The sequence below is a fragment of the Megalobrama amblycephala genome, linkage group LG11 (assembly GCF_018812025.1).
Source record: "Megalobrama amblycephala isolate DHTTF-2021 linkage group LG11, ASM1881202v1, whole genome shotgun sequence".
Lineage (NCBI taxonomy): Eukaryota > Metazoa > Chordata > Actinopteri > Cypriniformes > Xenocyprididae > Megalobrama > Megalobrama amblycephala.
This window is the reverse complement of record NC_063054.1, coordinates 32,548,066-32,575,109: the sequence shown is the minus strand read 5'-3', so window position 1 is coordinate 32,575,109 and position 27,044 is coordinate 32,548,066. Positions and strand designations below refer to the sequence as shown.

The window sequence follows — 27,044 nt, the reverse complement described above, 5'->3', positions numbered from 1 at the left end:
TAGTTTCTTGAGAGAATTTTTTTTTACATTTTAAATGTGTGTATATGATAAAAGTTTATTTTTGGCATAGGGAAATATTTTCTTGAGGCACTTACACTTGAAAAAAGCCACTGTGCCCCATAGTTTCTTCCATTTTTAGTTTTATTTTTTGATTTTTTTTCAACTTCTGGTTCAACCAAACCAGACAGTCTGTCTGAACAATGTAAAAGGAGTGCTGGGAATGTTTTTGAAACCTGTTTGTGAAACATTATTATTCCAGTTCCATTTGGTGTACTACTCTTAACCTTAATATAGGCAAATTGATCAGTACAGTTGATTATTCTAATCAGTGTTGTTTTCTGTTCTCTTCACAGCTTGCTGGGTTCATCTATGCCTGTTATGTTGTGAAGCTCATTTCTGAAGAGGAGGACAGCTGTGAGTATATCTTCATAACTGAGTCATGAATGTGTTATTGTTCATCTTTTAATAAGGGATTGCCTATACTCAAATAGATAATGCATGCTTCTAATAGAAGTATGAGATCTAAAATTACATTAAATTACATACAGAATTACATTCTGGCATGTTATATGTTTGGGAACAGTTCTTCTAACCCTAATTGATGGAGTGTGTAGCTTCTCATTTCTTAAACAACCATGTAGGAAGACACATCATGGCCATATTCCAGGATGACAATGTCAAGATTCATCAGGCTCACATTGTGAAAGAATGGTTTTTCACTCATGAATTGGCATCTCTGAGTCCAGATGAAAGACTTTGAGATGTGCTTGAGGAGATTTTACTAAGTGCTTGACTCTTGCAGTCAATACAAGATCTTGACCAAAATTTGATGCACCTCTTAAGGAAAATAAATGTTGTGATGTAATTTACAGCAATTTTGGTCAAGATCTTGTATTGACTGCAAGAGTCAAGCACTCTGTAAAGTCTCCTCCAGCACATCCCAATGAATTTAAGGTCTGGACTCAGAGGCGCCAGTTCATGTCATCAATTATGGTTAGAAGAACCATTGCCAAACATATAACATGCCAGAAACATAATAATCACTGCAATAGTGATCTTATCATAGACTCTTCAGCATTTGCCTATTTAAATCCAAACAGAGACGTTTTTTTTTGGCTGGGTAGTGTATATTAAATGCAAAAATAAATATACTAAATAATTTAAATAAAAATATAAGTAAAACAACTTTATATCAAGAGAAAGAAAAAATAAACAAAATATGTAAATACATTTTATATATTTTAAAAAAAAATAGTAATTTGCTTTTGTATAATTGACACTTGAAAAAAGCAGTCTTAGTTTTAGTTTAAAACCTAAACTGCTGTAAAGATGCATGATTTTATTTAATATATATATTAACCAAACAGATCACACTATCAGATTTTTATGTTCACAGACATGGAGCGTGCTTTAGCATTGTGAGGGAATATTCGTTTCCTGCAGTAAATGAACTGACATAGACATAGCTCTTGGTGGCAGATCTTTAGCCTAGTTTGAATGCCCCAGTAAACACTGGAATTTAGATGTTGCCAAATCTAAAAGATTGCTTTTATTGATCCCAAACGACCAGCCTGTGGCCTAGTGTTTTAAAGCAAGGAGAAAATTCTTCCAGTTGTAATGCTCAAACGGCTACGCTGAGACACATGGATCATTCTCTTTAGTCGCCTTTCTGTCCTGACAAAAGATTAGAAAGCATAATAATCATGATGCACTGATTGATAATACTCATTATATAAGGCACAGTTCACCCAAAATGAAAAATCTGCTCATTTACTCACTCGCATGTATCTAAACATGTATGACTTTCTTTCTTCTGTGGAACGCAAAAAAGAGAATGCAAATCATGTACATTCATAAGACTTGGAATATGCACTGCTTTTTTTTCTTTTCACTTTTATTATTGAAAACAGTGGGCTCTGCGTTGTTCAGCATTTCCCCATTTGTGTTCCACAGAAGAAAGAAACTCATGCAGATCATGACAGGCTATTCATTTAATGTGTTTTGCCTTCAGATGCTTGTAACTTTTTCTTGGGAGAGCCTTTTGAGGAATATAGCTACAATAACAAAGGCTATGCAGCCTAACACTGGCATACAAGATCAATACTGTTGTTCTCTTGCAGAGTCAATCCTTATTTTCCCTGTTCTCATCATTCTCTCATCACCAAGCAACTAAAACAGAGAGAGATGCATGTAAAAGTGTGTGTGCGGCTGTTTATTTGTTAAGCATCCCCCTTCTTTGTCCTGTATTTTCAATGCATTTTATCATTTCATAATCAGAGTAATCAGAATCATTAAACTTCACTCTGTATGTAATTAAGCATGGCTGTATTTGGAGGGCCAGCCTCTCATTAAAGGAGTGCCTTCACTACACGTTAAGATCACGAAGAGGGAGCCCTGTGGCAGAATACATCCAGTGTAGCATGATGGTCTATTAGTGCAGGATGTTTGTGTGTATATGAGTTTTATGCATGAGTTCATTGGGATGTTGGTCCAAGCCAGAGCGTGATCCAATATATATACATTTTAATGCTTTTAAAAAAAAAAAAGTCTCATATGCTCACTAAGGCTGCAGTCATTTGATATATATATATATATATATATTTATTTATTTTTTTATTTATTTTTTTTTTCAAACCAAAATTTATTCAGACACCTTGAACATTACAGTTTAAAAAAATGGTCATAAAATATGACAAGATCTTAGAGTTAAACTGTGTCAGAAAAAATCATCTTAATTATGTCAGATAACACTTAAGCAAAACATGGTCAGGTCAAAAAATCTGAATAATTTTATCAATTTTACTGGTAGTCCACTGTATGAAGAATTTTTGGGTATAATATGTCATAGTTGTGACATATTATGACACATGAACATGAACAAACGTGAACTACGCTCTGTACAGTTGACGGGTCGGTGCTTCATCATCATGAAAGTTTCAGCCTTTCCAATGTAAATATTCAAGCGCTGGAACACGCGAAAGGGAATTTGTAACTCACGCGCAGATTAACATCTGAAGCACGCAACCTGAAAGCCGCGTCTCTCAGACAGCGCGTGAAGTTGAGCTCTCTTTCATGCCTTGGACAAATGGACCAATTCACTCAAAATTACGTCAAAAAACGCCTGTCTCAACGAGTATCCTAGTAAACATAGTCGGTTATGTCGTAAGTGAACGCAAACACAAAACACATGATCTGTGTGCGCATTCGGTCTTAAAGTGACGGCATCCTAATAATACTACTATTGTCTGTGTTTTTGATGTTAACCAAACAACAAGGCAATGTAAAATGTTGGTGTCATAATTGCCTGTTTTTGTGTCATGGCTGGTAAAAAATATTTTTGGCCGGTAAATTAGTTTTAGGCCCTGTATGTATATATGCAGGGCTGGGTAGGTTACTTTTAAAATGTATTTCACTACAGATTACAAAATACATGCTTTAAAAAGTAATTTGTAACGTATTTCGTCAGATCACCCAAGTTTTGTAACTTAATCTAAATACTTTAGAATACTAATAAATATGTAACATAAAAACAAGGCAATTGCAAGTTTTTATCTCACAATTCTGACTTTTTTCTCAGAATTGTGTGATATAAATTTGCAATCGCGAGTTGTAAAGTGAGAATTATGAGATATAAACTCGCAATATTGAGAAAATTTGTCAGAATTCTGATATATAAACTCAATTTTGAGGGGGAAAAAAGTCTGAATTGCAAGAAAAGTCATAATTGTGAGATATAGACGCAATTGTGAGAAAAAAGCAATTGTGAGTTTATTATTTCACAATTTTGACTTTATAAAGCGCAATTGTGAATTTAAATCTCACAATTTTGAGGGGAAAAAAAGTCAGAATTGTGAGATAAAAAGTCACAATTACCTTTTTTACAAATACAAGGGGCTCACAAACAACTATCGCAAAACATGAAATCAGTTGTGGATCATCCAGGTAATGACAGATCAGTTAAGATTCAAGGGTATGTAAATTTTTGAATGGGGCAATTTTTATGAATTCAGTTATTTCTTCTTGTGGAGTGTATGTAAACATCTGTTATGTGAAATAGCTTATTTAGGACAGTACTAAATAAAAAAATAACATGCCATTTTTATTATACCTCTTATTTTGTTAAAATTATTAAATGTTGCATATTCTACAAGGGGTATGAAACTTTTAAGCAGAACTGTAGCTTAGGATGCTTTTGCAGACAGAGAATCACCAGTTGCTGTTTACATTAATTGCCTGCCACAGTTTACATTAAAATAATCACTTTGGTAATCTAACACACCTGTCAGTCACATGTTCCAGTACTTTTGGCCTTTTTTGGCATGGGGCATGAATAACAAATAATGACTTTTGGTTTGTTTCTCACACAGATGACTTTGACAGAATTTTCATATTTGGGTGAACTACTTTATACTTTAGAGAAAAGCATCTTAAATCAGAAATGTGCAGATTATGTGCAGTAGCCTTATTCAGAGTACCTTATGAATAAAACTCTCCAATTAAGCAATGTGTGCAAAAACTAAATCATTTCATCCTCTCACAAAATCCAATTTATTGGCATTAGATTAGTCAAATGAGCTACAAGCTTTGCATCGCAAAAACTTCTGCCGTACTCTGATCGGTTACCTTCCTCAAACATAATTCAGCAGTGCTCCCGGTGTCCAATGAGGTTCCTGATTGCCTCAATCAGTGATCAGGAGAGATTCTAGAACATCTGTGTAATTGGAAATCCATTTGAAAGTCTCTCCCAATCAGTCTATAGGTAGCAGTTTGAGTGACTGCCGGAGTACTCGGCTGCATGGCAATGTTAGTGTCCATTGAGCGTTTATCAGCGGTGTTGATGTTTCAAGGGTGAGCACAGGAAAATTCTACAGAAGAATATAATTGTTGAAGCTCTGAATCCTCCAAGCAGGCGAACGATATTGATGGCTTGATCCCTGAGGCATTTAGAAACACTAATCGGGAAGCCATATTGGCCATTACGGCTTTAATTAATATAGTACATGAAGCACCTCCGCAAAGGTAATGAACAGCTCATACCAATCAACATGGTCCGCACGTAATTACAGCTACTATCAAGGGTAACGTCCCAGGGCCCATTTAAAGAAAGGACAGTATTTAAAGGAGTCTGCCTCTGTGAGAACGAAAAAACAAGTGAGAGCGAGAGAATTAGGAATCGTCGGTGTGCACAAGTTGAGGAAACACTTTTTGCATCTATAACAAGGAAATTAGGTTAAGGCTTTCCTTTGGGTATATGCAATCAGGCTTTGTGGTTGCAGGGAGGTGGGAACTCATGCTGATAGTCTTTGTGCGCCACGTGCGGTTTACAAATGCCTTTGTCGGAGGAAAAGCTTTTGGAAGGGTGACGCCAAAACAATAAAACTCATAAAGCTTTGCTATATGGAGTCTGTGAGGAGAAAACGTCCATCTCAGCCTAATTCCCTGCAGCGCTGGTGCCACTGAAATGGCTCCTTTCTGGGATGTGTCGCTTAAAGCAGAATAAATTGCTATTTGAGTCATTTTGTTGAGGTCGAGGAATGGTTGTTGTATGTCTTTGAATGTTAATGCTTTAGCTCAAGGCGGCCCATAGACCCTCGATCTGTCCACTTGCCCACAGTTGACAGTACTTGTATGTTGTTTTTTTGTTTGTTTGTTTTTTGTTTTTTTTACTTCATTACTGGATCAGTGATCCCAGCATTTCCCATTATCTTGGCAGGACTAGCTAGGAGGAATTTCAGCAGTAAAACAACTTGAAACATTTGTTCCATTGGGAAGGGGAAATGTTTAAGAGCACATATCTGCCTCAAGGCAATCTATTTTAACATTTACCCCCTGCAGACATATTTATGTAAAGCACATTAACATGCGAATGTTCTGAAGAGCAGCGTAGCTTAATTTTCTTTTTGATATGATCAGTGTTTTCCATTTTAAATATTATTTTGTATATTATATGCCCTAGCATTTAAAAGCTTGGGGTCAGTAAAATGGATTTTTTAAAATGGTTTCTTTGTACCATTAAAACATTCTGCAAGTTTCATAGCTTAAAACATCCTCGTCGTTATAAACAAAGCATTTATTTATTCAAACCACAAAAATGACGTCACACGGGCAAATACATTTGCATATGCCTGCCTCAAGAGCAAGACATTGACAAATAGTGTTACATCATCGCACAATAGGCCCCACCCACTGTAATACAGTCACTTAACCGCTGACACTTGTCTACACCAGATGTGCGCGTCTTGTCAAAAGCAAATATAACCCATTATAATCACTGACCCTGTCTACACTGGATACTGTATACAGATGTGCGTTCAGCTTCTAACATACCGACAACAGGACAAATGGAAAAGTAAATGGAAGCGTAAAGGAACATTCGCTTTGACGCGTCCTGTATCAACAGCTCATTTGCTCATTTTTTGTAGATATTTCAGAAGGATACCAGCATCAGGAACAAATGGATGGTTTATTTTTAATGGTGTCATGGATCACGTCGGAGGATTATATGTTTGTTCCGAGTATTTGACTTCAAATTGTTTTGTAAACAAGTCACAGTGTAAAACAGAGTTCGCTAAGAAACTTTTGTTGACAGTCAGTTGTATTGAATCTGACAGACCGTAAGTAAACAATTTCAAAAATGCTTTGTCTGTAAACGACGGTTTTATATGGATAATGTTTTCAAAACACTTACTTATGTACAATAGCGAGTGGGTGTTGATCTGGTTTCCTATGCAATGATGTTAGCCAATCATGGCCAACAAGCCTTAAAGGAGCCTTCTCTTAAAAACGAATAATTATAGAGCCCATCCATGCAGAGACACGTTTAGCTGTATATGTAAAATTTTTGTATCATATGAGCTTTTCGTCCAGATGGATCCAGCATTTTGGGAGCCTGAAATTGCTATTGCTAAATCTGAAAATGACACCCTTGCGTTGTCGTGTGTACACCCAATCCGTATATTTTGTGAAACGATGACATCATCACCCCACGTCTCGACCCCTCGTCTCGCATGCTCCAAGTCTTCGGCCCTGTCCCAAATGGCACACTCCGGACTTGTGGACTTCCTCAGAGTCCACACTTTGGTGACGTCATGTAGTGCAGACCTATAGGGCCCTTGGCGCGAGTCCACGAGGGCGCATTGAGAGGTATTTTTCGGACAGACTCGATCGTCACCCGGAAATAACGGTCTGGTTGTTTTTTGACAGGAGCTGCAGGTTCGGGGATAATATTTAGCATCAAGAACAGGTTTCTTTTCTTTTGCAAAATATTATCTCCATGTCAACTACACAGCCTGCTTTTGCTTTATGCCACCTGGGCATTAGACAATATATACATGCTTATTTAAATAATGTATACAGTTGTAATAAGATTACAATTTTAACACATAATAAACATGTGCGTGAGTTTCAGATGAATTTACAGGTTTAAATATAAATACTAGGTTTACATATGACTCAGTAAAGCCCTGACATTCGGTTCTATTTATTTAATGAATCATAATGCGATCGTATTATTCAACGCGCTGATATTATGTTTGAGATATCAACCACTGGTCGATGACCATAATGTTTGTATAAACTGGTAAAATGTACACCTAGGTCATAAAAACCGTAATGATACCTACACTTAAATATTTTCTTCTCAGCCATGTCATCAATTGCTCTTGAGCAAAATCTCCTCCCATCCGTTGTCTGATTGGCATTTCGCAAGGATTCCTGGGTAGTTAAAGTGTGCAGAGCCTGCATCTATGCGGGCTTCACGGAAGACCGCTTCAAGGGTACAAAGGGGGCGCTGCTGAGCACACTTCAGAACGTTAAAATGCTAAATGGGACGTCCTACGGACTCGTAGACTCGGCGAGCACGCGCAATTTAAGTCCACGAGACCGAAAGTCCACATGAAGTGCGCCATTTGGGACATGGCCTACTTCTCCGTTTTTAGTGAACCTCTGTGGCAGAATTACAGTGCCACATACTGGTCTGGCATGTATACTACATCGTTTGAGGTTTCATGTGTACGCAGATATTTCTTGAGACAATGCCGTGTTTATGGATTTTTTTTTTAGAACGAGGAAAAAAAAGATTGGATAGAGAAAGCTCTGGCTTCATGTGGATGTGGCCTTAGACAGAGGGTCAGAATGAGGATTGAAGGTAATTGTTTTTCCACATATAGCCTATAATTGTTTTTGCGTGCAAAAACCTTTATTAACCATATAAGTGGACCTCAAGGAACATATTAGAATAATAAAATCATGTCTTGACCTCTTTAAAATATATAAAATAGAAAACTGTACAATTGTAATATTATTTCACAATATTACTGTCTTTATTTTCATTTTCATCTGATAAATGCAGCCTTGGTGAGCATGAGAGACTTCTTTCATAAAAATATTACCAAACTTTTGAATGGTTTTAGTCCATAAAGGTTTCTAAGTAGCAGTTGGGACTGAACAGACAATTTAATGAGGAAATGTTGCCTGTGGTTTAATGTGAATGATGGTTCTAAAGGACTGTTTGACAAAAAATCCATCTGAGCTATTATTATTATGATTTGTTTTATTTTCTTTTACATTTATTTTTGCTATTAAATTAAAATATTTTTAGGACTGTCAATCAATCTAAAGAAATTGCAGAATTAATTACATTAAATGTTGATTAATCAAATGGAGCTCAGATAACACATATAACATATGTTGAAAGGGTAAAATGCGAGCAGTGTCTCGCTAGAAGAGAGCGCTCTGGTTTAAACTCCTGGCACAAGCTTTCAGACTGACCTCTGTGGGTCCCCAGATAACAGTGATCAGGACAAAGGTCTAATTCCACAATGAGACCAACATGGATTAGGGGATTTGTAGGTATATGCCCCCTAAAATCTATCATCAGAATGATAATCGTTCCAGTCTTCCCTTCTCCTTCTGTTTGGGATGCACGAGAGAAGACCTCTGCTAATTCCGCAGCTTATCTCCTGTGTTCGTTGGTCTAGGAAACAGCCTTGGATTTCCAAAGCCTGGATCTTTATCACACACTTTATTACCTTTGCGTCTTTGTGGAAATCCCAGATACTCGGGTCTTCCAGGGCCTGAAACAGCTGGTGGGCCCTCACAGAGGGGCCGGGGGGCTAATCCTGTCAGTTTGCTTTATGCTAGCCTATCATATTATCCTATCGGCAGCGCGCCACAAGCCGGCTTCCATAGATATCAGTCTCATAGAGGGTCCGGTTGCTGATCATCCACTACACATGATTATCACCCTGACACACATGGGATACATAACCAAAAGGTGCTTATTTGAATGAATGGCAACCTTAAAAAACATTCAGTAATCTTTTTTTTCTTCCCCCATTTTCCTCTTTCTCTCTCTCTCTCTCACCTCTTTAGTTGACTTTATAGGAGGGTTTGATTCATACGGTTACCAAGGGCCACAGAAGACATCACATTTGCAACTACAACCAATGTACATGTAAGTATCACATGTATCTGTTTAACTTTTACAGATTATAATATCACAGCAAAATGTAATGTATAAGGACACAACCATTTTGTGCAGCAGCCGTAGTCTGTAGACTCTCGTGCTCTCGTATAGTGAGTTCATGTGTTTGTGTTTGTGTCTGGGTGCACAACACTCTCTCTTGGACATGCTGGACATACTCTGAAGTGGTTTTATGAGAGGTGGTCCGTGACAGACCAGGAGCAAAACAAAACCCTTAAGAGTATCTCTAGCGGAAAATCTCTAAGAAATAATATCATTGTCAGTCTGGCTGGGATAATAGCTTAGGTCAATATTAGGGGAGGTGATCTGTTTGCTTAGTCTCTGTTGGCAGCTGAAATGTTTATGAGGAAGTAGTTGAATGCTCAGAGGTGGGACTGGGTGATCGTTGGGAGATTTAAGAGGATTTGGCTTATTGACACTGATCTATTGGTGATTGTGTTCTATAGAGTCAGCCTTTATGTCCACAATGCACTCCATTATGCCAGGAGGTGAGACAGCAATGCTATCAAAGCTTAGGCCCATGATCTTTATAGAGACAACTCTTTGATGGAAGACCAAACCGCTCTAAAGGAGGGATTGGAGGAGTCAATGACAATGAAAATGCAATAAAACTTTGCAGCAGATCTGTTTTGTATTTTAGTCTGCTGCCCATCCACAAAATTGACTCTTGAAGACAGTGTATGTCTTTAATGTGGATAGACAGCTATTAGTAAGCCGTTCGCAGGTTGATTTGCTCACACATATAATACAGGCACGATCAAAACATTAAACCAGCCAGCATAGCAACGCTGGCACAACCAATGACATGAGTTTGTGACTATCTGTGTCCAGCCAATGGAAGATTGGGGTGTATTTGGGATTTGAGATGATACATTTCACCTTTATCCAGGATTAATATAGTTGACAAAAAATAGGTCATGTTTACATGACAACTATGTACTAAAAAAGGAAGATTTTTTCCTTTGCTTTTTTTGTGTACAGACAATAACGGACAACAGTCTCCTTACGAGTCCGGACTTGAAGCTTGGCAAAAGTGTGCATGGAGGGCACATATCGACTGCAAGGGGGCACTCGCGAGCACCCTTCTGAAACCTAAAATTGACAAATGGGACACCCTGCGGTCTTATGGACTTAACAGACATGCGCACATGGCAGCCCTTGTAAGTCCACAAGATCCGAAAGGGCATATGAAGTGTGCCATTTGGGACAGGGCCAAAGTTGTCAAAATGATCCCCCGTTCATAAAGATCTGCGAAAATGACTAAACACGCTGTACTGTGCTGCCAGGCCAGTAGTTGGTGATGTCACTTTGTAAAGAAACACTACATGCCTATAAACTGAACATGTAATACGCATGCCCATGACGTCACCGTTTTCACAAATGTCGTGATAACAGTATTGTTTTCAAAAACTTGCACTTTGAAACCTGATTTCAAAAGCTTGCATTTTTTTAGGCCACCAAAATGAGCATCCAAAACATAAAATGTTTTCTGTTTTTAGTTGAGTAAACTGTCATGTAAATGGACCCTAAAACCATATATGTTACTGGAAATAAAATATAAAAATACTTCATAATTTTCATTTAGTTTAGTTTACTAAAATAAAAAAAAAGTTACTAAAAGTTTTTAAAAGACAAAATTATTTAACTAAAAATTATCAAAAATAAAAACTAATTTAAAATTATATACTGTAGTTAATATATAATTATATAATGAATTAAAATATATACTGTTTTAGTACCACAATGATATTAAAATAACACTGCTTTTAACTTTACATCTGAGTGAATCATAATAGGTAGATCTTATAAGAGTTTATTTTAAAGTTTATATATATATATATATATATATATATATATATATATATATATATATAAACTTTAATTCACCCTATGGCATCATCTAAAGTTGTCTTTGGCCTGTGGGTGAGATCAGCCCAACTGATGTGAAAACATATGGCGGGGGTCCAAATGTGCCTGTCACTTGTTTTGGCACACAAGTGACACTGACGGCAAAATACCAGCCGGAACATTCCCCGCCATCCTCCAGGGAAGGAAGGACACAGCTGAGCTGCCCAGCACCACAGTCCAGACACAGGAAAAAAAGCTGTCTGGAATCCTGCCAGTGACATGCGATCAGAAAGGAGACCCCATATGGATTTAAATAGCAAGGGACTGAGTTGATTTACCAATAATACAGACTTATAGTTTGTCCCTCGAGAATTCACATTAAGGCTTGTGGAAGCTTGTGAAGAAATAATTCAGAAAAGTCACATTACAGTAACATGTTAGGTATGTATACACTACCGTTCAAAAGAGATTTTTTTTTTTTTTGAAAGAAGATACCAAGGCTGCATTTACTGAAAAAAAAGTATTTGAAATAGATGCTTTTTGTAACAATGTAACAATGGTAACACTTTACAATAAGGTTTCATTCGTTAAAGGATTAGTTCACTTTAAAAAGAAAATTACCACAAGCTTTACTCACCCTCAAGCCACCCTAGGTGTATATGACTTTCTTCTTTCTGATGAACACAATCGGAGATATTTTAATAAACATCCTGACGCGTTTAAGCTTTATAATGGCAGTGAATGGGACCAACGAGTATGAAGCTCAAGACAGTACATCAATTCATCCCTCATAAGTGTACTTCATACGGCTCCCGGGGGTTAATAAAGGCCTTCTGAAGTGAAGCAATGCGTTTGTGTAAGAAATACATCAATATTACAAAGTTATAAAGTAAAATATCTAGATTCCACCAGACTGCCTTCCGTATTCAACTTACGAAGAAAGTGTTATGCCTCTCGCAGTTCAAAATGCTTCCGCTACATCCTACGGATTCCATATTCAACTTACGAAAAAAGTGTAACTCAGTCAGTTACGCTTTTGATCAATTTAATGCATCCTTGATGAATAAAAAAAATTCTTTAAAAAAATACTACTGTTCAAAAGTTAAACAGTAATTGATTTGTGGGATACATTTATTATTATTATTGTAATTAATTTAATTATTAAATATTTTTGGTGTTTTTTATATCTTTGTTATTCCATGCATTTCCACTTTCTGCGACCAATGTGTACAACAGAAAGGTGCAATTACATGGGCTTTTAGATCGTTGAAAAGTAACAATGCTTAATGCAACTCCATCCACGTCTTCTGGGAACAGATGCTGTAAAATTGGGATTAATGAGGATTACACAGAATCCAGAGAAAGGCTACAGAGAAAATTAGTTATTCTCTTAAAGAGCCGCACCCCCTCTGTACCCACGGGTGCTCCCCAGTCTTATTTAGTGAAAGTGTCTTGTTGAAGATGCACTGAATATTCACTGTCAGCCAGTGTTTTGTATTTATTACATGGCCGGCTGACTAAATCATTCTGTCACGTCATGAGTCTCTTGCCTTTGTAAATGTCAGACTCTCACTTTTCCATAATGCATTGGAGTGCTTTGAATGGCAGGTCCATCCATAAGCAGATGGCACATTTTGATATTTCAGGGAGGACTTTTCTACGCGTGCTTTTCTGAAAACGTGTGTGTGTTGTTTAGTGCGTTTTGAGATTCAGTGTGGAGAAAAATAGAATAATGAAAAGTGGAAAAGGTCACAGCTAATAATTAGTTAGAAGGGCAAGACAACATGAGAAAACTGAAATGAAATGAATAGAACTCAGAAGCCCTTTAACACAATGCAAAAAAACAAAAACAAAAAACAAATAGGCCTACAGTGGCTCTAAAAAGTACTTGCATACAGATCACATCACAGATCATTATTCTATTTTAAAGGTTCCTCGTTTTGTTTTGGAGGTCTCCTACAATAGTTTTAGATACATCCAAGGTTAAAAAAGTACAGCTTCACTTCTTTTCTCACAGTGTTGGAAACGGTTTGATAGAGGATTAATCTCTCTAAACTCTGTCTTCCCGAGACCTGCCTCTCCTCTGATTGGTCAGATGGACCAGTCTGTTGTGATTGGTCTACTGCTTACAGCATGTGTCGGAAATAAAACGGCCATTAGCATATCTGTATTTCAGATCCAGAGGCTTCCTCAGCCCTTGACACAGTGATACGAACAGTAACAATGGCGTTGGATTTACCGTATCATGAAAGGTATATAAAGCATAAAAGGGGCACTTTAGTGTATGAATTTCACTGCATTAGATTCAAAGTATCAAAATAACATCTGCTAACAAATATGCGTAAGGTCTCAGAATTAATTATAATATAGGCCACATTCACACAGTCATTTTTTGGTATTGACAACCGCATTTACTTAACAGGTGTGAGTCTCGAAATGTCTCGTTCACACAGCAACTTACAGTAGCGTTTGGAACACTGTCTGTATGAACGTGCAGCGAGTGTCAAGCCCGTATTCTCTTACTAGTAACCATGACGACAGTGATCAACGTAATATTAAAGATGGCGACGTCCATAAAACATAAAATCACTTTTTACATGACAAAAGACTAACTGAACCGCGAGTTCATCCATCAAAACTTCATTAACCAACAGCAGCATGTAAACATGCGCTAGCCAGAGTCTTTAACCGCTGCACACGCGTCACGTCCTTTGCGACATCTCGCGCATGACACGGCATTTGAAAAGAAACACAAAACTGACATGAGCCGCTCCGGTGGAGAACAATGACTGGATCTAACACCTTGAGATGACGCACAGTTCATATCTCTGTCCTAGTAAGTTACCAAAAGCGAAATCACACACAAAACACCTCAGAAGAGCGGCTCTGTCGCACTGTATGACGTGACAGACAACTAGTTGTCCGGTCCTGTTCCGTTCACACAGCGCGAATATTCCGAGAATGCTGTTGTGAGTCCTGAAAATTTACAGGTGTGAGTTTGGTTATAAAATGCGGTTGTCACTCCCGTAAATAACCGTACTGCGTGTGAACGTAACCGTATTAAGGACTCAAATACAGGACTGACAACCGTATTCTGCTGCTGTGTGAACGTGGCCTAGTGTAACCCCATGTGTACTACACAGTGATCTTACACTAACATTTGACAACCAGAATGTGTCCAGATACTTTTTGGCCACGTACACACTGTAAGTTTCAGGAGTGACAGCCGCATTTAAATGCGGGAGTGAATCCCCTAAATTATCGTTACGTGTGTGTACGGAACACGACTCACTCTCGAAACTGCGATGATTGACAGCTTGGAAACCATAGCGACGTTCTGGCGTCTCTCATGTTTGGTATCCGTTATCGTGACCAAAGTAATATTAAAGTTACAAAACACTCCTTATTTTCAGCAATTTAAACACTAACACTGTCGACGGAGGCGTCGTGTTTTATGCTTGGACAGCCTAGGCGTTTCTCAATGTCAAGGAAGGATCCTCGGAAGCCAGAATTTCGAGGATGCTACGTCATCGACATCCGTCGAAGGACTGTTCCAATGTCGAGGATCCTCGGAATTTCAAACAAGGACTGAGTCCTTCGTTCGAAAAATATCCCATATACAGGAAAGGATGCATATGTGTAGCCTTCGCGCTCTCAAATCACCCACAATCCTATGCGCGCAGCTTTGCGATCTTGTTCAAAACATTTTGAAAAAATGTCGGACATTAGCGGGCAATGCTTTCAAATGTAAGTATATTTACGTTACCAAACATTTGTTATAACTCTAGTAAATATGTCAGATAAATAAAGTTTAACGTTTAAATGCCAGTACAAATTACTACCGTATTGATATTATAAATTATACAAATACAAATTACATTATTGATGGCTAACTGAACCGGACCGTCATTTAACAGTTGTTAGCTTGGTTGCCGTCACCGGCATTTCTTTTATAAATAACTAGTTAAGTTGTCCAAAGTAATTTAACGTTAATATTATACCATTCACAGCGTTATTCATAGCTTTCTCGTCTTTTTTAACAGGGACCAAGGAACAAACGGAGGCGTTCATACGTCTCCGTGTAGAAAACAAGCAGCTGTTTACCGAAAGCAGACCTTTTCACTGACGTAATGACGCAATGACGTGCACTTGCTAGTCTGTTCCATTTACGTGTTCTCCGAATGCTAAAGAGGAGCCTCGCCTAGCTTCTGAAGGAAGTGACTTGGAAGGACCAGTCCTGCCAAGGAAGTATCCTTGACAATGAGAAACGCCTCCTGTTTCACACAGTGCGCGCTCTTTCTGTGTTGCCATGGTCACTCACTATAAGCGTTTTTGGGCTTGTTGTTTAAGCTCGTCTCATAAAGCAAACGAGTTTATGGAGTTATTAAAGTGAGCAAATATGAATCGCGATTTTCAGCATAAAGCATTTGGATAGGCTTTTGCTTTCCCTGTGATTCGCCGCGCATACACGAGAGACACACGTTACCGGTGCACGTAAACGTCATTAACAACTAGCTGTTCAGTTCGGTTCCGTACACACTGCATAGAATTTCTGTAAAATGCAGTTGTCACTACCTGTTATTTTTCGGGAGTTAATACGGTTGTAGAATGCGGTTGTCACTCTCATATTTTACTGAACTGTGTGTGTACAGAACGCGATTAAGCACTAAAAGGTGAACTGACAACCGAATTTAGCTGTAGTGTGTACGTGCCCTTTGTATTTATTTAATTCTGTATCTAGTGTATCATCATCAACTGAGGGGCACTTTTTTGAAATTTTCCAAAAAGTAATGTATTCCATGAAGTTGCACACATTTTGTGAGTAAAGAAGTGTTTGCCTAATACGCTCTGGCAGAAATCACCAATTCATGTTGAAATCTGGTAAGTCTAGTCGAGACCTGAAACTCATGCCACTCAAAATATGACTTTTCCCCTTAAAAAAATGTCAAAGATGGTCTTCTTCCAAAAAAATGAATGCAAAATGATCATTTTCTGTCAAATTCAGTTCTGTCAAATTCTCTTGGTTTAATTATTTTTCAAATATTATGATGGGACTTGAACCCGAGTCCATTTATTTGCGTGCTGTACGCTAAACACAAACTGTACAATGAAATTGCCACACAAAAGTGTGTGCTGTGTTTTGTTAATAGGAATCCCTATTGACAAAAAAATGCTTTGTTTCACCCAGCTGACCTTAATAAAGTAGTCAATCATATGTTTTATTACATGCACTGAATTTCATTCTTTTTTTATGCTGTTTAGAACATTCTTTAACACTTGTTTTCTTCTCTCACAGGTCAAAGTAAAAGGATAACTGCCTTATCAACCAATCAAAATGATGAACTGATGTTTGAACTTGTCTTTCTACGTAAATGTCTTAACATAATAGTGTCTTACGGACTGTCGGAGGAACACAGAACCGACGCTTTAACCTCAAAGACTCAAGCAAAAGAGTGGATTTTCTTTGTCTACGCCCAGCCCTTCCTCCTCCAGAGCCCTGCCGGCAGGCGCGAGAGAGCCCTCGTGTGGCCGAACCCCCTCAGCAGACTCTCGTCTCGTTGCAGCCATTAGCAGTGCAAATTGGAGGAGCAGATTGCGTCGATGTCTGCGGACAGATCTGCAATAAGAAAGACTTGGAATCGTGCAATGGACCGAATGGATATAGTGTCAGTGTGTCCAACTGACTTTCACGGAATCCATCCATACTTAAAGAATGTTCATTAACCAGTCAGTATAATATTAGTTATCTAGTCCTACAGTCCTTCAAATGGTGACTGGAGTGGAGAGTCGTTATTCCGGTTGTTTACAAAGGGTTATTCCAAGCATTGGGATTGCCTTCGGTGTTTAATTGCAACCCAAGTAGTTTTTCTTCTTTCTCCTGGATGTACTCGTCTTGAAAGTGCCAAGAACAGTTAAGAAAAAAAACAAAAACGAATAAAGAAATCAGTAGCTGCTAAGAGATTCATATTTTTTGGAGTTAAACGACAGTCCTAAAAAATACCTATGAGTTTATCCGTTCGATGTCACCATGGGATTCAGCCGTATTTGTTTGCATGAGGTGTCAAAATCTGTTGCGTATTTAATATCTTTCAGCTAGACATAGGCCGACCTTGGAAGGGGTAACAGTTGGCCTACAGCGACTGTCCTTGCTCCGAAAGGTTACTTGTGAATATTGTTGTTTTTTAAGACGGTGTTGAGTCTTGTTAACAAGATAACGATTAGAAAACCAATTGTAACTTCTTTCTATTTTAAGCCTTTTTTAACATGTGTGCCAGTGTTCACTCTTTTCTAGTAGACTAATAATTTGTTATGCCGTGTAAGTGGGCCTTTCTTTTTCGATATACCTGTACATATTGAGGGGGGATAGGGATAGAGATGCAGTATTTGTAGTGATGTGATGTGCGAGGAGGTGTGTGGAAGAGTCTACTTGGGTTAAAACGTTTTGTTTTGTGTAGTAACAGGTATAACCCAAGAATAACAGTTCTCTAAATCGTTAATAAGAGTCTCTAAATCGTTTCTTAACGCAATTGTTTCCCAACTTTTAAGCGAGAGGTTAGAATTGCGCAAAATGCTGAAGCTGTTCAGATGTTTCCCCTGGATTTAGCTGTGCTGTATGGCTTCTTTTGTAACCTGCTTCCTGAATGAATATCAAGAAGAGAGTTTCTTTTTATGCTGCACTTTCAATCGCCTAAAATACTGCGCCTATTGTAGCCCTTGGATGATACGCGAAAGCGTGAAATGTCTTCATTTCGGTCAAACTACCATGCCAAACACAGCTGAATAACGCATTTTCCCCTTCCTCAACAGATAATGGATGATGAAATATGTATTTCTCCACTGTATATTATCTTTTCCTTTAAACTGATTCTAGTAACTGTGTGGGGTTGACATATTTCTGCGGTTTGGTGTAGAGAAAGTGCCTAAAATGACATCCTGTTAACATTCCAATAAATGGCAATCTGCTCTCACCCAGAACGGCTGTACATAAACCGAGGGTCTGACTGAGCTGTGTTTAATCAAACCCCTTGTGAACTGCACTGGCAAAGCTAAGTGGCTTTGATAATTAATAAAGATATTTTAGCCGCACCACTCTCCAGAACTCACTGGCAAATAATTCCCTGCAGTCCTTCGCTGCAGTCTTTGTGCATCCGACTCAATGTGGAGTGACGTTTGAATGGGTAATGCGATTCAATAAGAATGATGACACTAGGAAAGGAAACCTGAATGGGTATATCTCACAATACCTTTCAAAAACATATTTATTTAGGTTATATTTCATCCCCAAAATCTAAATACAGAGAAAATATATTTTGCTGTATAAAAAAAAAAAAGATTTTATTTTATATTTATTTTTATTAACAAGGAATTAATTTATAATTTATCATAAATTCTAATATTTATTATATTACTGTAATGCATAAAGATCTCATTCTCATTGCTGTAATGCAAAAATTATTTTAAAAGTTCTATATATTACAGTAATGAGAATCTAATGAGAACCACCACTGACAATTTCGGGAACTAAAAAAAACATCCATCTATATGGTATTGTGGTAATGAGAAGGAAATGGATATATTGCAACATTGTTAGGATTGGGTTGTTTTGTTTTTCTTTTCAGATGCCTTTTTCTTCTAGTCAGAGTGCTGGGGTTGGGTCTTGCCTGAGTCTTGCTGTTATTTGGCCAGTGCTGCTTCGTAAGATGTCTCCTTAATGGAAAAAGTTGAAACGAGCGTAATGCCAATGGCAGCGAACACCATGAAGCCACCAAACACCAAAATTCCCAGAGTTTGAAGGTCGTACTCATCCATCTTTGCTCAGTCCTGTCCCTCTTAATCCTGATCCCGCGTTCAAACTCACAGTGATAATCGCCACTGACTTTGAGTTTTGCGAGAGGTCCAGGGTTTAGATCCCGGACGAGCCCCCATATGTCACACCTGGCTCAATGGTGCGGCATTAAGGGAAGGCGACACAGCGGAGTAAACTCAAATAAAAGAATTTATTACATCTAAATTAACACAACAAAATAATCAAAACATCAGTCATCAGTAATATCAGTCTGAAATGCAAGTGATTGGATGTAAAACTATGGAATGTTGTCAGGACAAGTGCATGGCTGCGAAACAAAAATAACTTTCTCAAAACTGAAGCGTAGATCTGGCAGACATTGTTGGGGAAAGTTACTTTTAAAAGTAATGCATTACAATATTGCGTTATTCCCTAAAAAAGTAACTAATTGTGTTAGTTACTTTTTATGAAAAGTAATGTGCTACATTACTTTTGCATTACTTTTTCTCACCTGGGCTGGGCTTGCTTGTTTATTTAATAACAACAACAAAAGTTCTATTTTTGGCAAATGTAAAGGCCCTTTCACACCAAAAGTGTAATGAATAAGCCTCAGGCTGAAAGAAAATGCATATTTATGCATGTACAGTAGAGGATGCAGCTCAAACAAACCTTTCAACAAAGCTTTCAGCTGTGCTGCCATTCTTGATCAAAGAAGAATAGGATACAGGAGAAGGAAGTTCAACGCTCTTATTTCTAAATCTAATCTAAAGTAATTTTTGCTTATTAGTGAGGTTTAATTAGATCACTGAAAGTCAGCAGCAAAGACATTGGTTAATAAAATTTGATGAAATAAATAAAGTATATTTGTGTAATTTAATTTAGTTAATTATTAGAGGTTAGCATAAAACTCTGAGATTGCATTTCACTGTTTTTATTCATTTTGAGGAATACTGAATGTTTTTGTGCAAGTGAGATGAGTAAATGCATGTTTACATTCAGTCTAGAACTACAATAATCATCATGTTTACACAGCGCACACGACACCTCTGCACTTTATTTCTCTCAACATGGGGACAGGAGAGCTGCCAGTCAATAAATGTGAAAAAGTAACTTAGATATTTTGTTGTAAACTGAAAAAAGTAATGCATTACTTTACTAGTTACTTGAAAAAGTAATCTGATTACGTAACTCACTTTACCCCCAACACTGCCCGCAGATGGTTTTATTAGTTCCCAAAATTGTCGGTGGTGATTCTCATTAAATTCTCAGTACTAATGATAAAAATGAAGCATTTTTAGGACCATTTTTTATTTTATTTTTGGGGATTTTGGGGTGAAATGTGACCTGGACATGTTTTCAAGAGATTCGTCTATATAACTCTTGTTGTTTGGAGGTGGTTGATTGCCTAAAGTACTCAAAGATCCGATTCCAGATGAGCGAGTCTTACATCAGTCTGGCTGCTGTACGAGTGACTTTTAAGACATTTGTAAATACATCCTGATTCAACATGGTGCTTGATTAGAATTTATTATAAAGAATAAACAGGGCAAAGTTAAAGCAAAAAAATAAATATTCTGGTTCTCGATATACTTGCAAGACACAGTCTAAGCTTATGTGAGATTTACTCTGCATCAAAACATGTAAAACAAGACTTGACAGTGTTAAATTTGACTATCATAATTATTGAGCTGAAAAGAAACCTGAATGAAAATGAATATCCTCCAAAAAATCTTGCATGATGCTTCTACCCAGGAGTGTACGTGATGTCACAATGACGATGCTCTAACCAAAACTGTAAATAAAAATATGGATTTAGAAACTAGTTAAAATTCTTTGTGAAGTGGTCCAGACGAATTCAAAATATAGCTTTTATTTGACAATATACTGTAACCATTCTCGTTAATTAAGTGGTCAATTATGATATTCGAAAACAAATGACACTCATGGTAGATGCTTTAAGCAGTTTTCCAGGTTGTTTTCATTGGATTCAGTGCTACGTTTTGATTAGATAGGCCTTTTCTATTTCTGTTTCTTTTAAAGAATGACTGTAAATAAAACCAGACTGTGTCACTGACTCTTTATTTTGCTTCTTTTCTATGTTACTTCACTTCTTTGCTTTATTATGTCATTTCTAAGTATAGTAACATGTCATACAGCACATAGCGACTGTGCCTAGCAACAGACTGTAGCCTTGACATTGTCAATGATGACTGTCTTCCACTTAAAAAGAAATCCGCTGTCAATCATAACCCGCAAGCCCTGAATTTTCTCTCATTGCAGCAGTGATGTGCTCCAACATCACATGTTCCTTCTGCACACAGCCTTTTGTTCTTTTGTAAATGCTTAAGGCATACAGGCTGCGTTTGTTTGTTTTACAGTCATGTGCTGTGTAATTGCCCAGTGGGAAGCAAGTGATTAAAGATCGCATATACACACCTAATCAGTGATGCAGTTACCTGAGCTACAGAAAATCTTTTCAAAGTGGCTTTTGAATGTAATTGAGAGTCTGCAAGCTGATGTTGGAATAAATGCATCTAGTTCAGACAGTGAAACCTTTTTTGGAATAAAAAAGGAAAATATGGCCTTGTGGAACACTTTATTCCCACTTCAGCAGATACCCAATGGGGAAATCTAAAGGAATAAGAGAGTGAAGAAGGCGGTGGAAATCAATCTCAACTACTGAGATACTGTATGTGTACTGCGCTTTGAGCTGCACGTGGAGGTCACGCCGTAATCTGCAAAGCCCCACAACGTTTAGAGCTATTGATGATGTGCGGAAAACCCACCGTGCAAAACGGGAATCAATTTTGCTTCAATATTTTAGAGGAATAAAACTAGCATCCTATCTCCACATTCCATTCTTTACAAAGACTGTATGGTGTTTTAAGGAGAAGAGAAAGGTTGTGCTGTGGAAGGAGGTGATATATGGGGATGAAAGATCAGTTTTGCTGCTGACACTGAAGCTGCACTTTTTGATGGCATAAGCTTTCCCTCCCATTACCTTATCCTTTTATTCCTGTCCATCAAACACAGAGTCTGGGCTCTGTGCCACAGACCCCATAAGTAGTTGAATCATTATTATGATGCATAATATTTTATCTAATGGGAGCACTGTACAAAATGTAATGACTTACTTTATGAATGAATCATCTAATTGCTAATTGCTTCTCAGTGCAAAGTTTCTTAAGTTTTCCTTATAATTTGATTATCAAAGCTATACTATGTAACTTTTGGCCCTCTAGCGTTTAAAAAAAAATTGCTGAATAACATTGGGTCTCATTCACTAATTGATTATTTCGTGTTTGTACGCACAGGAAAACTTTTCACAAAAAAAATCTCTGCTTAATTCACAACGTGCAGTGGAAGTGTCATAGCTGGGTAAAATTCCACAGCGGTGAATGAGAGAATACATTAAATATATCTTTTGTGTTAACATTTTCTCAAATATCAAAAGCAACTCTCAACAACAGTGTTTCACAACTTTCAAAAAGAGAAAAAAAATAGAGATTGATAACGGCAGTCAGAAGAGAGAAAGATGTCAACTTTACCATAACTCCCATAGCCGCTGTATTAGAAACACCCTCACAGCAGCGTTATCTAGTTTTTGTAATTTGATGCAAAGGTAATATAATACTAAGTATAATGTAATAAATGTACATACATTTTCATTTTTTTTAATGAAAATATAAAAAACGTTGCAAGATTTACGATGCTGATGACCGTTAAAACGCATCATCATGGTCTGTGAAAAGGGTCTTGAAGAGTACCTCAGAGATGACGTGTTTTTGTAGACTAACCCAGAAGTTAGCTGTGCACGGGTTTCCTCGATCGAAAGCCTATGCATTTTTCCTATAGACTTTTGGAAAATCGCAAAAAATAAGCTCTGTGTTTAACAAAGGGTTATGACACTTACAGGTTTTGTCTATCAAGATAATCTTTACAAGTTAACACAACATTTATACATTTTGAAGCCTAAATAAAGTCGTCAGATATAAAAAGCTAACAGTAGGCTATAAACGGACTACAGCATACCGGATCAAAGCAAAGACTATAGGGCGCAATAAGTCCCGCCTTCTAAAGCCAAGAGCCAATCGCCGACTGATAAAGTCATCGCGTCACTTCAGCGGCCCTTAGAATCACCGGTTTCTATAGAAACAGTCAGACGCGCGCCTCCGAAGAGACGCGCATTTAGGTCTGCGCATGCGCATTAGCTTGATCCAGCCTGAAAAATACATTTTTTTTTGTCATGATTCGAGCGTTTAGAAACTAAATTTTTGAGTCGGTTGTTGTTAGATTTCAAGTATGAAATTTAATTTTAAGGTTGGCGAACAGTTTTGGAGAATCTGATGTTTCCCCATTCAAAGAGATAGGAGCTGCAGGATGCCCAGGATGCCCGAGAGGCGTTTCAAAGATGGCCGCCGAGTGAAATGACTTGTCTTAAAGGGACTTTGATCAAAGTCACCACCACCAAGCTTCCTCAAACTTTATTTAAAAAACAACTTTATTTAAAAACATGCTCGCTGATTATGATCTGCGCTGTGTATGAATACTTATCCACTTTTTCATGAGAAATGCTGTCCAAATGTCCTGTTTTTCATGATGACATCTAAAGTCCCCGCCAAAGAAAGTAGTCCCTTTTAGCAACTTGTTAGCAACCACCGTTTTTAAGACACAATTCGCCTTATTCAGCTCGAACGTTCTAAGGAGCTTGAGGGGTACACCTACCACTTCCGGGAATTCTCACGTCGCGAGGCAATGGCGCCGCACTGCTGTGTTCCCCAGCGCACTTCGTCACACAGGAAAAAATCCAACAGAGGACAAACCTTTCACCGTCCTCCAGAGGATAAGGGACTACGTCGAGAGTGGATAAAAAATATCAGAAGGGATCCTTTTCACTGGCATAAAGTTGGTTTGACGTTAGACGTTTGATATTTGCAAATTTAGGGACTGTCTCTAAAGTTACAAACGACATTGGTATGCACGATTCTAACTTAAATAACATTTGAAGGGAATAATTAACAGCAATAAAACCAGCTGTAAGGTGTTCATCCAGGTGTCAGCTATGATGCACACCTTTTATATTTTTTATATTTATTAAAATAAATTGTCAAATCATGTGTAAAAATGGCAAGATTCGTAGTCCACAAAGTTTCCATTGCTGCTACTGATTGATAGTACCGTATCGGAGTCCGACTTCCGGGTTTGTGTACCCCTCAATGGCGTTCGAGTTTTCAAAATGGCCGCCAGGTGAATAAGGCGAATAAAGGTTTAAAAAAATCACAAGCGGGTTATAACTGTTGTGTTTTCATAAATCAAAATGTGAAAATATTTAGAGGCTTTGTTAACCACAGACCTTTTTTTAGGCCATAGACTTGAGAGCGATGGAACCGGAAGTCCTAAAATGCTAACTAGCTTCCGGGTTTTGCCTACAAAAACACGTCATCTCTGAGGTACACTATTTGGAGAATTCTAAATGAGAGTCATTTGCATAAAACGTCCAAACCATCTCCATATAAGGGCTTTCCGCACATTCTTTTCTTTACAGCCTTTCGTCACTCCTTAAACATATGCCGCTCTCTGAAAACGCGCTTTTGCCAGATCCCCGAGCAATGCCAAGTGTGTCATTCTCAAAACCAGTTCAAAATTTAAAATATAATTATAGAGTCGTGTTCAGATGAAATATAACTTCTTAACACGATTATAAGGCCTCACAGAGAAAGTGCTTTTTGTGGTTTATCTAGTTCCCAGACATTTTAGTAGCTTAATTTTAGAATGAATTTTTGTTCAAAAGTTTTTGGTGAATCATGATTTGTTCGTGAAAAAGTTCGTACAAAGATTTCACGCACAAATTTGCGCATATGGTTAATGAATGAGACCCATTGTTTTGGCTGTGCTTCATCTCAAAGCGTATAGACACAGAAATAACTTTTTCTTTGTTTCACACCTGAATGATCCATCCATTTTCAGTTTTTCTCGGTCGTTTTGACAACAAACTTTCAGCTTCATGGTATTCGACGCACCACGTGACACGCACGGCGAATGAGGTATGTATGCAATATCCTGCGTGAAATCCGTCCCGACAGTTCCAAAATATAAATTGTAGCTATGTCAAAGTGTAATTTTTTATTTATTTACTTATTTATTGGCACTTTCTTATTAATAACATTTTGGTTCGTTTTTTTTTTTTTTTTTTTTTCAAAAACAGTTAGCTTACATACAGTAGGCTAGTTTTAATTATTATAATAACAATTAGTGATGCTTGCTAATAATTAGGCAAGAATCACTATTTGGCCTATTACTTCTCATATTGCTTGAGAGTTGTTCCTAAACTTTAAAGCAGCACATCTAAAGTATCTACAGACATGAATGAAACCTAAAATTGTGTTATTGTTTTTGTAATCTAAGTGTAAAGTTTTTGCCCGCAGATGATAAAATGAGCACCAAAAAAAAAAAAAAATGAAGAGGGGACCTAAGCCAAATCTGGAGGCCAGGATATCATAGAGACATAGGACAGCAAGCAACACCCTAGCAACTACAAAGCATCATGCTAAAAACAGTCAGAACACCTTAGCAACTGCATAGCAACACCCTGGCAACCGCCCAGAAGCACCTGGCATTGTGATAGTGAGTATTTCACAGGCAATCTTTGTATCCAACCTTTTATATCCAGTGAAATGGCTGTAAATATGAATATAGATGACTCAGGGAAGAGGCGGGGAGGGACTCAGTGCTTCAACAACTGAAACAAGCCTCCGTGTAGAGCAGGATTCGGTTGCTTTGAATGTGTGACATGTGCTCGAATGCGTTCTGTGACACTGTGACCCCTCTTTGATTCATCACAGATAATAACAGATGGTCATTCCTTAGAATTTTTAAAATAAGCCTCCTAACAGATGGACGTTTAAGCATGACTAATACCCTTGATTTTGATTTGTTAATTAATGACGGGTTTGTGTCACGCTTTTATAAACTGCCACACAACAGTGACTAGGATTTGTCTAACATGCTCAGTGTAAAAAGCCATCTCGGGAAGCAGAGCACTTTCTGAAAGAAGAGCCATCTTGTGTTTTGATGTGCTTGCATAATGTAAAACAAAATAGGCATTGGTTACTAATGCATATCAATAAATAAAATTCAGAACATGCTGCATAAGTTACGCTTCACATAATATATTGTATTATTAACATTATTAGCAATGGCAACTATTTTTATTTCCTTTTTGCTTATAGATGAAGATGTCTGACCTTGCAAGGCTTAAAGATGCTGTGAATGTGCAAATATCATCAGGGACCCTGGGGCCTCTTTATCCTAAAAGAGACCAACAAGGTGGGGCAGAATGATGGTTCAGCATGTACAACATGCCCACTGTGACCTATTACTGGGTTAATTTACCTTTTACTCTTCCAAAGAAACATCACACTCAGCATTTGCTTATGTCGTTCTTTTCCTGACACTCTTATCATGTGAAGCACCAAAGCAGAACCAGCTTGCAAAGTGAGATTCGTTTACTTACGCTCTACCTCCCTCTAGTGTGTAAATGAATCAAAATAAGATTGACAGGATGGGAAAGGGTAGGATTACTACAGATAGAGCTAATAATAACTATAGATGACGCTAATCAAAATATCAAAAGTACACTAGGACGTGGAGTAAAACATTCACAGTGGTAATAATTCAAAGAGAAGGTTCAAAAGTTTTCTTCAGTCTTGATGTGACGCATTTAATAGGTTATAAACAGTAATAGTTTTCACATAGTCGAGCCTAAACAAAAGTAGCATAAGAAAACCCCGGCTGTGACTGTATTAATCCTACTATGCTAAAGGATTCTATTAATATTCATAAACAAAGTGTTTGCCATTGGAAGGCAACGACACAACGTCAAAGCCGCCTAATTCATATTCATAAGACAAACGTGTGTCATTGGGA

The 27,044-nt window shown here is 37.7% G+C and overlaps 1 long non-coding RNA gene across 1 annotated transcript; it reads left to right on the top strand.

Moving 5' to 3' along the window:
* Positions 1 to 293: 293 nt before the first annotated feature.
* On the top strand, positions 294 to 19,624 carry LOC125278385. The gene is made up of 3 exons (XR_007187132.1): positions 294 to 414; positions 9,373 to 9,454; positions 16,629 to 19,624. It is a non-coding gene; the product is annotated as an uncharacterized LOC125278385 (long non-coding RNA).
* The last annotated feature ends 7,420 nt before the right edge of the window (positions 19,625 to 27,044 follow it).